The sequence below is a fragment of the Triticum aestivum genome, chromosome 4A (genome assembly GCF_018294505.1).
Source record: "Triticum aestivum cultivar Chinese Spring chromosome 4A, IWGSC CS RefSeq v2.1, whole genome shotgun sequence".
Classification (NCBI taxonomy): domain Eukaryota; kingdom Viridiplantae; phylum Streptophyta; class Magnoliopsida; order Poales; family Poaceae; genus Triticum; species Triticum aestivum.
The window spans coordinates 658,504,033-658,515,246 of record NC_057803.1 but is presented as its reverse complement, the minus strand read 5'-3'; positions in this window follow the sequence as shown (position 1 = coordinate 658,515,246).

The window sequence follows — 11,214 nt, the reverse complement described above, 5'->3', positions numbered from 1 at the left end:
CCTTGCAGCGACGACACAGAGGAACTCTCAATGAAAGCACCAATGTCGGTGTCAAAACCGACGGATCTCGGGTAGGGGGTCCCAATCTGTGCGTCTAAGGCTAATGGTAACAGGAGGTAAGGGACACAATGTTTACCCAGGTTCGGGCCCTCTCGATGGAGGTAAAACCCTACTTCCTGCTTGATTGATATTGATGATATGAGTGTTACAAGAGTCGATCTACCACGAGATCGTAGAGGCTAAACCCTAGAAGCTAGCCTATGATGATTATGAATGTTGTGATCGTGCCTCTAAGGACCGAACTCTCCGGTTTATATAGACACCGGAGAGTGCTAGGGTTTACATGGAGTCAGTTACAAGGAAGGAAATATAATATCCGAATCGCCAAGCTTGTCTTCCACGCAAAGGAGAGTCCCATCCGGACACGGGACGGAGTCTTGGGTCTTGTATCTTCATGCTCCAATAGTCCGGACACAATGGCTGTCCGGATACCCCCTAATCTAGGACTCCCTCAGCAGGGCCACGAGGAGGGGGCCAGGGAGCCGCTGTGCTTCTACCAGCAGATCAAGGACAACGAGGACCTGGCCATGCTCGTCGTGCCTCCCAAGTTCGTGGAGGTGATGAACACCTGGTTGGTCATCAAAGCGGCTCTCGCGCGTGGTCAGGCTGTCGGCGAACAAGCGGTGCGTGTTCTGGGTGCAGGTCCAGAACTTCGAGGGGCACATGGTGCTTGGCCGGGGCTGGAACTACTTCTACCGCCGCCACCGGATCGTCCCCGGCGACCTTGTCGTTGTGCGCATCTCAGGACTCGGACTGAAGGTTCAGATCTACAACCACGACTCCTCGGTAATGTGCATGTTTCGTTACAGCAGGCACAATTGCGTTGGTAACATTGAGTAGGCTATGTAGTTAAGTTAAGTAAGGTGTTAGTGGAGAACTTTTATGGTGTGTGGCGAGACTTGTGCTGGGAACTTGTTCATATTTTGGCTAGGAGCAACACCCTGGCATGGAGCAGGGAAGGAGGATGCCCCTGCTGTTAATCTAGACTTATGTTATGTAGTTAAGTAGTTTGCTGTCATTTCCTTGCTTGATGTGTTAAGTTTGTTGTCATTACATTGCTTGCTTTGTTTGATCTTGCCGTTCTGCTGTTGCTATTGTGCTGATCATGTGATGGTAAGGCCACCATATTTGAATGGTTGAGCAGAACACAAACGTTGATTGCAACCAAATAGCTGAAGTTTGCATCTGCTCACATCCTAAGCACAAAAACGACAACCAAACAACAGGGGATAAGAACCTCTCCATGCAATGCAGGCAACCAAACAGGTTGCATCTGCTGCATATGAGGCTGCATTTTATCAACCAGGCTGGCTGGAGATGGACATGCAATGCAACTACTGTTGCAAACTGCAACCAAACACACCCAAGTGCCCACTGTACGTGAGGGAGAAAGAGATTTGGTGAATTGAGCTACGGTTTTTAGTTACTACAACCCACTGTACAGGCCCAAGTGCCCAATCGATAGACCGAGAAGGAAAACCCAATTGTTTCTAAGAAAAAAAGGAAATCCCCAATCGATCGATGCTTCCCGCCGTTCCCCTCGACCGCCAGACCCAGACGCTTCACGCTGCGATAGATTGAAGAAGAAACTGAGGCTGATGCGCCAATGGTTTGCTTTGTTGAGCACGAGATATTTGCTAAAATTAGCGATATAAGATTATGGTTCATTTTCATGCCTTGAAGACCTGTCTAGGTCTGTCGAGGTCATATACCTCCACAACCTTGTGTTCATTCATAATTGTGTTAATGCATCCATAATTTTGTAGGTCTTGTTTGGAAATTGAAATGGGATCATATTGTGGCATACGTGAGCATTTCAAGCGACAAATGTCCATGTTAGCAGTTTACTACTACTTTGCCCTATAATGTAGGCCGAAATCACTATTTTGACCCTTTCAGCAAACTTTGTCACAAAGTGAACTCGACATAAAAGTATTTCACGATCTAACCATTTTAGAAACGCCATAGCCCGCGGCGTTTCTGCCCAACATACCAACGCCGAGGTAGCTCGCGTTTCGGACCAGATGAGAAACGCCATAGGCCTTGGCGTTTCTTCGCTAGCACCCAACCCACTCGCTGCCTCGTCAGGGTCTTCCTCCTAAGCTGCCAGAGACGTCGGGCCAGAAACGCCAAGGCTAGCGGCGTTTTCGGCCTTCTTAGAAACGCCAAGGTAAGAAACTACTCGATAACCAGGGCCGCAACGCCAAGACATATGGTGTTTGTTTCTTGGTCAGAAACGCCAACGCCTATGACATTTCTTACATGGTCCAAAACGCGAGCTACCTCGGCGTTTCTTTGTTAGACAGAAGCGCTAGCTACCTCGGCGTTGCTATGTTGGGCTGAAATGCCGCGGGCTATGGCGTTGCTAAAAAGAGTCAGATCGTGAAATACTTTCACGTCAAATTCATTTTGTGATAAAGTTTGCTGAAAGAGTCAGAATAGTGAAAAAGGCCTATAGTGTAAGACGTTTTTTAAGACTAGTGTCGTGTTAAAAAACGTCTTATATATATCATTTTGTTGTTGAATGCTATGAGTTTTGGTTGAATAGAGGTGCATTAGTATCAAATTTTTGTTTTCTTAACATTAGATGTTTGCCCCAGCTAACTTCAATTCCTGGGTCCGCCACTGCTTCTATAGGTCAAAGTGAATCGACATGTATTCACGCTAGATAGCCCGCACTGAAATTTAAGGACAATGCTATCTTTTGTACTCCTCTATATCATAAAATAAGACATTTTTTGACACCGCCATGACAAGGTCAAAAAATACAGAGGGAGTACTTGATTTGGAAAAATTATCAAGGACACAGCTATCATTATATCCTGCGTGTAATTAATATACTACTAAGAATTAAAAAGAAATACTGCAATTTCTCTGTTTTCTCTGCCGACTGCTGACCCCGAAAGGAAAAAAAAAATTCCTCACTCGCCCCGCTGCCGCCGCCGCTGAAGCAATCTCCGGCCCCTCCGACACATCCATCTTCTTCAACTCCGACGCGGCCGGCCAGCATGATTCGCCTCCGACGAAGGTACGGCCATCCGGAGATCCCCCCACCCTGAATCCGCTGCGCGCTCATCACAGCTAAGGGGTCATTAACAAGAAGGTGGGGACTGCAACGACATTGATAATCATTAACCAGTTAGGTTTGCGGCCACACACTCTTTTCTGCAGATCGATCACCCATCCCCATCTTAGCAAGGCAAGGTCGTGCTGACTTTTACAAGCCGCGTTGGTTAGTCTGCTGCCCCTGCTAGTTTTGGCTGAATGAAAGAATGATACTGGCATCTTCTAGGCTGTTGGCCTGCATCTTTTGTTACAAAATAGTAGTGTTTATGTGCTGTCAAATACATCCTTTAATTTGTTAGGGGTATGCGAAACATTTATTATGATTGATTTTTGTTGCTGCTAACAAACAGCTAGCTTCACTGGCTGCTGATTTGATTGAAGCCACAAACTCATTCAACAAGGATTTCTCAGAAGTTAATGTAATATGCTGACAGGTGCTATTTCACAACACTGGGATCATTTTACATCATTTTACATTATATTTTTCTGGTATGGTGCAAGGAAAGTGGCTCTGATAGCAAACAAATTTGTGCTAACTGAAGCGTCCTGTATTATTGCAGGCTCATATAGCTACAGCTTGAATGTCTCGAGCCGAGGCTCCGATTCTGTTCCAGTTTAATTTAGTTGGCCTTTTTTGATGACCTGTGTTAGGTTGATGTCCTGGTCGGAGGAAGGCAGCTAGCTATGCTGGCTCCAGAGTCTTACCAAAGTGTGTCTGTTTTCAAACATCACTTTCTTGTTACCGATACGCCAAGGTGTTCTTGGATTATCATGGTTTGTAGCCTTCTTGTTAATGATTACTACTTACTACTCCCTCCGTCTCATAATATAAGAGCATTTTTAACACTAGTGTAATATAAAAAAATGTTTTTTTAGCCTTGGGCAGTGGTAAAGCTGATGCCTTGTGACCATGAGGTCACGGGTTCAAGTCCTGGAAACAGCCTCTTACAGAAATGTAGGGAAAGGCTGCGTACTATAGACCCAAAGTGGTCGGACCCTTCCCCGGACCCTGCGCAAGCGGGAGCTACATGCACCGGGCTGCCCTTTTTTTTGTAATGTAAAAAATGTTCTTATATTATGGGCGGAGGGAGTACTAATCAATGAAGGAAGGAAGCTTGTTAACTGAACAGAAACGATATGTCAGAGTCTATTTTAGCCTTCTTGATCCGATCCGATCCACTTTGTTCTAGTGATATAAACAAATAAAGAAGAAGAATAAACAAAGAAAGAACTCCCGAAACTCCTCTAGAACTTCAGGTCTACTAGTTTACCTTACACTTTTTGATTACTGAAACTCTAGAACTTGCTCTAGTGCTATTATTGCAGAACACCATTCTCAAAGCATACACTTATAAACTTGATTACTGAAACTCTCAAGAACTTGCTCTAGTTCTGTATTTATCTGGTACAATTGTAGAGCAACATTTCTCTGAGAATAATTACTAACCGGAAAGATACAAAAATCTTTATTATGCAGGATTATGTCTTGTACTAGCTTGTTTATGCAACGCCGTTCGTGATTTCTCTAGATGAGGCTTCTCGCTTTGCTCCATACCCCCAATGAACTTGAGGTACGCATCTCTGATTGCGTGCATGTCCGCCGTTGCATCTCTCGTCAGTGCTCTGTCTCGAGGATGTTGCTTTGAGCAGGATATGCCAAGTCTCAAGACTGAAGCCAATAACTCCTGGATTCTAATACTTGTAGTGTTATCATGTTCTCCGCTGTGCAGCCACATTGTTGGGTCAGCTATCTCCAATGTTCTATCTGGAAGAGCATCCTCAACAAACTTATGCAGATCCACTGAATCTCTGAACGTGCCTTCTGTTGGGCTCCTTCCTGTAAACATCTCAAGTAGCAATATGCCAAGGCTATAAATATCACCAGCTGTTGAGACCGCATAGCCTTCTCCGTACTCTGCAATTATGCAAGGTTTCGTGCTTAGCATGCCATATTCGAGTGAAAATAAAATAAAAAATTAGAATAGTTTCAGTCACCTGGAGCAACATAGCCTATGGAACCTTGAATTCCAGTTGAGCTATACGAAGTTTGCATCCCCTCATTTGTATTTTCATGAAGGATTCTTGATATGCCAAAGTCTCCAACTCGTGCGCTCATGTCTTCAGAGAGAAGAATGTTGCTTGGCTTAATGTCACAATGGATTACCAATGGTTGGCAGTAGTTGTGCAGATATTCTACTGCATCCACAATATCGACAACAATATCAAGCCTCTGGGAGAGGCTGAGGGTGTTGTTTGCAGTTGGCTCTTGAGATTTTGGATGAAGCCAATCATCCAAGTTACCATTGGGCATGAACTCAAAAACCAATGCCTTGAACTCTTGACCTTGGGAGTTGACGCTCGAACAAGAAGTAATGATCTTGGTGAGACAACGGTGTCGTATCCTTCTCATGACATCACATTCAGCCTCAAAACTCTTGGAATACTTAGATTGACCAAGATTGAACACCTTGACAGCCAATGTTCTTTCTTCGGTGTCCAAAATACACTTATAAACCGCACCATAACTTCCTCTTCCAAGCAAATTGACTTCTGAAAACTCATTAGTTCCTCTCAATAATGCATTATAGGTGATTCTCTTGTAACGGTCATCATCAACTGAATTCTGTGCTATTGTCTTCTGGCTTGGGTTGAGATTCTTACAAAGTATCCGAACAAGAACAATAATTGAAAGTGATATTAAGATTGCTCCAGCTGTTGCTAGAGAAATTATGAGAGGCCTTGGCATCTTTTTTTTGTTCTTGCTCAATTGGCTTGTGGGGCATGTAGCCAAGTGAAGTTGAGGTGTACCACCACACAAATTGACATTTCCGGCAATAGCTAAGTAAGTGATGTTTCTGAAAACACCTTCATGTGGCACCTCGCCTTGCAAATTATTGTATGACATGTCCAGTTCATACAATGATGTCAAATTCTGTAGAACTGATGGAATTGACCCTGACAAGTTGTTGTGTGCTAGGTACAGCTTTTGCAAATTCCCAATGCTACCAAGGGCCTCTGGAATACTACCAGAGAACTTATTCATGGCTAGATTCAGTATGCTGAGCCCCTTTATATTTTTTAATGACTGAGGTATGCTTCCCTCGAATGAATTGTTGTTCAATAGTAGTCGTTCCAACACTATGCAATTCTGAATAGTGTCGGGTATCTTGCCAGACAACTGGTTTCCTAATAGAATTAGGTTGTTAAGGTTGGCCAAGCTACCAACTTCATCTGGAATGGGCCCAGAAAGGGAATTATAGGACAGGTCCAATTTCCAAGAAAGGCCGGGTAATTTGAAAATCTCTCTGGGCATTGAACCATTAAGTCTGTAGTTCATCGATAAATCGAGTGCAAAGAGGTTTTTCAACTCCCCCAGGCTTGCCGGAATCAGTCCCTCCAAGTTTCCACAGTGTGCATAAAGCCTATTCAGCCGCGAAAGGTTTCCTAGCGATGACGGTATGAGGCCAGACAAGCTATTATTGTACAAGCCTAGATCGATTAAGTTCTCTAGCTTACCAATACTCTCTGGAATCACCCCTGATATGGAAGTATTTGCTATTAGAAGCACGCTGAGACCAACCAAATTGCCGATATCTGCAGGTATACTCCCAGAGATCCTGGAGTCACTTAGGTATAATTGCTGGAGAGTTGTTGAGAGGTTCACAATCGAACCCGGTAGTTGTCCTCTGAAAGAATTGATGCCGAGTGCCAGTACCCGCAGTTGGCTACAGTTTGTCAAAGAAGAGATGAATTCCCATCCCTTGATGTCATTCGCTTCAAGCTTATTGTCACCCAAGTACAGTTGTTGTAGAGCTCCCAGCTTCCCCAATGTGGGAGGAACATACCCACTAATTCTATTGGCGTTGATGCTAAGTAATATGAGGGAAGATATGTTCGATATTGAGGAAGGGATAGTTCCTGTGAAGTAATTAGTACCGAAGCCAAGACCTTGCAACTTGGGGAACTTGCTACCGATATCTTGCGGAATGCTTCCGTACAACATATTCCCCCCTACCGAAAATACTACCATTGATGACAAATTGTATAGAGAAGGTGGGAGCATACCAGTGAGGAGGTTCTCGGCGACATTGAAATATATAATGTTGTGGCAGCTTCCGAACCCTGGTGGGATCGAGCCAATGAGCTGGTTATAGGAGAGTTCGAGTGACTGTAGATGGGACAGATTGGCCAGTGATGCTGGGATGGGCCCAGTGAACCTGTTTTTTCTCAGGGACATGAACTCCAGGTATGTGAGCTTCTCGCCGAGCTCAGCCGGGATGCGCCCGCCAAGTGTGTTGTTGTTCAGTCTCATTTCCGTGATGCTGACGCAGGAGCTCAGGTTTGCTGGTAGTGTACCAGAGAAGGAGTTGTGGCTCAAGTAGAGAGTCTGCAAGCGACGAAGGCGGCCGAGGCTCGCCGGAATGTCCCCGTGGAGCGAGTTGGAGCTCAGGTCGAGCGTCCGCAGGAACGTGAGGTTCCCAATAGCCGGGGAGAGTGCTCCAGCGAGCCCGGTGCCGTTCAATCTCAGCGCAACCACCCGCGCAGGCGTGCGGTGGCTGCATGTCACGCCTTCCCAGCTACAGAAGCTGGCGCTGCTGTTCCAGGAGGCCAGCGAGCAGCCATGGCTTAGCTGCGCTTTGAAAGCAAGCAACGCAGCCTCGTCGCCGGTGGCGCTCACAGCACCGATCAACAGGACGGCAACAAGTGAGCAGAGCAAGCTCATGGCGATGCGATGAACCCAATTGTTGTGTCACAACGCTCAAAATCTCCACCTTGATACGGAGTTTTCAATCTATCAGCAAAGCGAAGTCTGCTACCATCATGAAGCCGGATATATATGATGTGATATGTATCAGTTGGCAAGCCTGATCGTTTCAAAGAGTTGGTGTGACCATAAGTCAGGCGGTGTAATCTTTTTGTCTCTGATGGCTTATATGAACTTTACATTACAGGTCCCCAACGGGCACGTACGTTGCGACAGAGGAAGGCCGGCACCACCGTTGCAGTCTGGGAGTAAATAAAACTAAATGGCCGGCCAGCCTTGATTGTGAAGGTCAGGTTGCCGGCCAAACGCGTCCAGCAGACACTCTTTGTCAAATGCATCTCGTCTTCATCTTCGTTCTTCGCCGTGCAGCGCAGCGATCAACATGTAAAAAATAATAATGATACAAGAAAACAAACAAGCAATGTGAACCCACAGTTGATTAGTCAACTGGTAATGTGAACCCCGGCTTCTTCTTCCTTCTCTCGTGTAATGAATTATAAAGTACTTTTATGTTAGGCTGTCCTAGAAACTGCAGTCAAGGTCATTTATCATCCTCTTCACAGCTTGTACTGTGATTTTTGTACGACAGATTATCCAAAGGCTGCGACATGCATGGAAGAGGCTGTACTATAATTTTCCATCTATCACCCTTTTCACAGTGTGTTCCTGAAAGCCAACGGCGATCAGCCTGTGACATGGAAGAGGGCGTCCATCATGGTCAGGTACACATAGATACAATATGCATAAGATTGACATTGCAATTTCAAAATACAGATGGGAAATTTTATATTTGAGATGAGGGTTTCTGCTGTAATGATGGAAGATAAGCCTGCACCCGGCCGGCCGGTGCTGGACAAGACTACTTTCTACCTGATTGGTTATATTAACATGACATTACAGGTCCCCAGTGGCCGGCCAGCTTTGATTGCCACGACCAGGTTGCCGGCCGCGCGCATGCAAGTCGCCTTCATCACGTTTTCATCTGCACCGTGCATCGATCAACTTGTACAGTATAAAATAACGATGATGCAAGGAAATATCCAAGCAGGAGATGGACAGGAATTAATATACATCAGCTTGTACGTCTCCATCCTGCAGCGCGCAATGTGAACCCACAGTTTATTAGTCAACTACTCCCTCCGTAAACTAAAATAAGAGCGTTTAGATCACTATTTTAGTAATCTAAACACTCTTACATTAGTTCAGAGGGAGTACGTAACTGGTAATGTGTACGCACCCACAGGCACCCCACCCCCAACTTGTCCTTCCTTTTCTTGAGTAACGGATGGTAAAGTACTTGTGTCAGGCTGTCCTAAAAACTGCACTTCCAAGAATCAGGTAACTTTCCAATTTGGACGCTGCTGTTGCGGCATATGTTAAACTGCAGCTAACAGAGGGAGTGAGGGGAAGTGCTCTTCTCTGCGCTCAAGAGCACCGGTGGGACGTCAGGAATATGTGTAAGCAATATGGCCGTCAGGAATAATCGTGTCGATGTCGATGCCACCAACAGAAACAGCATCGCCATTCAGGCAAGCTTAGCTAGCTAATATTTTTTGTTGTTGTATCAACTTGTTGTATTGTAGGGAGTTGATGTGGATTGAATGCATGTGCCTGCAGCGTATGGTCAGTTCCCGAAAGAGAGTGGCGAGGAGCCTAACATGGAAGAGGGCCTCCAGCATGGAGGAAGTCCTGAGGGAGGCCGCTGTGGTCGGTCAGCTACACATAGATACTAAATGCATAAGATTGGCATTGGGATTTCAAAATCCAGACCGAGAAGGCACATCTGAGACGTGAATCTTTGCTTCAGGTGCATAAAACATGTGAACCTGTGTTGTTCTGCTTCCTGATTGCATACTGTCGTGTATATCCATTTGCACATACTGGACTATGCTTTGCGGTGCAAATGTGCAATCTGAATTCTTGTCAGTCTGTAATGTAAACTGAAGCGATATACGCATGCAACCAATAACAAACAAACGCAAACTGAAGCGAAATAGATGCATATACAGCCATCTCATTGCCTGAAACCCAGGTAATGCAGTCTGAATTCTTGTCAGTAGCTAACATATAAACTGAATTGTTGCAGGCTCATCTCATTCCAGCTCGAGCGTCTTGAGCCGAGGCGATCCATGCTCCTCTATATGCTTACCAGCAAACAGGAGGTACGCATCATCTCTGTTTGCATGCATTCTCCAGATCTCCTATCAACGCCCTTTCTCTTGTGATGCTAATTGCTACTGCAGCATCAGCCTTGGCAAATGGCAACACACCTGTATGTAACACACATAGAATTCATTTGATTGACACGAATGCTACTCTGAAGTTTGATTGGCACCAACCCCATGAACAATGGATGGATGCAGGGGGTTCTTACGGAGACGACGGCAGAGCTGGCGGTCTCGCTGTCGGAGGATCATCGAGGCCGACCACTTTATGAAGGCTGGCCTCTACTACGGGTGGCTGCAGCACCTGTCAGTGCCACTGCTAGTAAAATGATTGTTCTTGTTAATCTATCTTGATTTTGCAGCACATAACTTATGTAAAAGAGAAATTAATAACATACAGATTTGTTGGGAAGTTGCTCCAATTTCTGAACTCAGGGTTCAGGATCTCCTCTCATATCAGCTCATAAGTGCGAGTTTCATGTCATGTGCTGCAAGTCAGTTTAATCGCATTCTCCAAATATTTGAGCATTTTTCTTTTTTCCCCATTATCAGACCCCATTTTCTCCAGGATTGATGAACGTGTGTTTCAGTTGAGCTGTTCGTCTTGTCATACTTCTCATATAGTAGTAAATTTTTTGGACTGGTAAATCCACAAAAGAGAAACGGAGTCTGAGTTTCAAGACAGTATCTTATAGATTTGATGGGAGGCAAATAGAGTGTTAGTTGCTTTAGGCTACTTGCTACTGCTGCTATTAGGCTGAATGTCTTGACTGAATACATAAGAGAAATGTCATCTCGGATACCCGCTTCAACTTATCTGGAAAACACAATAGCTGCAAGATTTTCCAGTATAATCATAGTTGTGACCTACGTAGCCGTCTTTATTGTCGTACGAGAAAGTTTTGCTGAAGATGCTTTTATTACAGGTTAGCGAACAAGAATTCAATGTGAATTTTGGGATCGAATCCCTGAATGAGACCATCTTTATCTGAATGAGAATTTCAGAAAATAATCTCATATGGTTAAATATGTGTACTAGTACTAACTAGTAGAAGAATCGCTCCTATATATAGCTTTGCCTTGTTTTACGTACTCAATAAAGAGCAAGACTAAATGCTGCAGCAGTGTAGTAGTAATATAGATTTCGATTGATTGATA